The following is a 2,036-nucleotide window of genomic DNA, read 5'->3' on the forward strand; positions in this document are numbered from 1 at the left end:
AATAAATAAAAGAAAAGAAGAAAGTAGGAAGGTAGAACTTTTCCTCCACAAACAACACACCAGAAAACTGAAGATAACACTATCTTTCTTCAAATAATGTCAGGAATTACGGAGGCAATGAATGTGTGTGTGCGTGTGTGTATATATATCTGTATTTGTACATACGTGTGTTTTGATTTAGCCACAAATGCACTTAGGTACTCAATAAAATACTAACAGTTTTCATGGAAAGGTTTATGAAAGAGCTGGAATTTTTTAAAAATGTATTCTTAGGAAAACAAAACAAAATAAAGCAAAAGAGACAAAATTTAGTTGAACTTATATAAATTAGACAAGAATAAACTTGTTCAAAATTTGTTCTGGGAAAGAATGAAAGATAAAAATGTTTCTATTGCTATGTTTTCTGAAGTTCCATTTTATAATTTCAAGTCACTACCAGGTTTCAGTTAAGGATTTCATTTGTTTAGATTAAAGCATTGAGGAGAAAACAACCTTAGATAATAGAAATTAAGGGCTGAGAAGAATCGTTTTTCACATACAGTCAATAAAATGCTAAGAAATCTGAAATCCTGTCATGTAATTTCGTATGTCTAATCATACCAGCATTTTCAATTGCCATGTCAATAATTTTCAAGGAACACTCTATCATTATCATTTGTGAACAGACATATTTGCAATTATAGAATAGAGATTTGTAGACATTTTGGATCTTGGAATCTTGTTGCTTTTCATTTCTTGAAAAATCATTCATGAATGTATGTGTGGTTGGTTTTGACCTTAATATATTATGATGCATATACTTTAAAATTGCCCATTGTCAATTGACTGACTTTTAGAAATAAGCTGAAATGCCTTGTGGAAATTTAGGGTTCTGAGGAGCATGATTTCAAAGCATTGATCTAGATCCTTGGTTCTGGAATTCAAATATTTTAAAGCTTCAGCCCTGAGGTTCTGATTTTTACTGTATCATATTTCCTACCAGGAAACCACAATCCATTAGTTTTCAAAAGCATGATGTGCCATTTACGAGGTGAAATTTGTAATTACATGTTGCCATCTTGAATCCTTTTATCTCAAATTATTTTTCATCACTGTAGTTGCTTTCTTTGTTGTGACATCCTTAAACATAATGTTAATATTCCAAACATTCTCCCTGCTTTGACTGAAATCTACCCAGTGACAGAAGCTATTTTTGAATGAAACTCAGATGCCTAGATTTTAGCCTATCCTGAAGACTGCCCAGATTTTTTGCAGAGGTATCTTTTATCATTTGCCTTTGCCTTTAGGTCCGTCACAACCAGCTTGAAACTCTAATCATTGTTTCACTTCTCAAAAAAAAAAAAAAAATCTAGTTTTATTAAAAAATTATTGTTGAATTGACTGCTTTAATGTAAATAAGATATTAATGTGTGTACTTTCTAAAATATTGTTACTATATATGCCTGAATATTCAGTTGTGTTTGTACTTACAGAAACCAAGATGTATTTATAGCATAATGTTTATTATAAATCCATCTGAAATATTTCATAGCCCCAAAGCAGCCATTTCTTGCATTTCTTAAATTCAAACATATGTCAGATTATTTTTTTCATTCATTAGGTTTCATACTTTCCAGTGTTTTCATATCATTTACTGTGTCTTCTGAGGGGTTCAAGTGGCAAGGGAGAAAGTCACTACTTTGAAAATAGAGATTTTAAATTCTTATTTTGTTCATTTATCTAATCTCTGATCTTTATTAGATCATTCTCATGTTTTAAGAAATCCATTTTCTTATTTTTTAAATATGTTTAATCAGAGACAGAAGAGATGAACTCTAGCTCATCTTATAAAGCAGTTATTAAAATATCTCATAATGCAGAGATTAAAAACAAAACAAATTTCTCTGGCCAAAAGGATTGTGAATCTTTTTGAAACATTAACTGTTATCTTGATTTCTCAATAAACCATTTTTTTCTATATTAACTGTAAGTATTTTGAAATTTGAACTATGAAAAATTTTAGTTTCACATACTTTACAGAGATTATTTCAGTCATC

General features: G+C 29.8%; 1 protein-coding gene across 1 annotated transcript in view; it reads left to right on the plus strand.

Moving 5' to 3' along the window:
- LOC105823291 (ephrin type-A receptor 5-like) overlaps positions 1-2,036 on the plus strand; it is a gene marked incomplete at its 5' end in the record, with an annotated part of 143,922 nt that overhangs the window by 62,579 nt on the left and 79,307 nt on the right. The window lies entirely within an intron of this gene.

The sequence above is a fragment of the Propithecus coquereli genome, unplaced genomic scaffold (genome assembly GCF_000956105.1).
Source record: "Propithecus coquereli isolate 6110/MARCELLA unplaced genomic scaffold, Pcoq_1.0 Scaffold666, whole genome shotgun sequence".
In the NCBI taxonomy this organism is placed as follows: domain Eukaryota; kingdom Metazoa; phylum Chordata; class Mammalia; order Primates; family Indriidae; genus Propithecus; species Propithecus coquereli.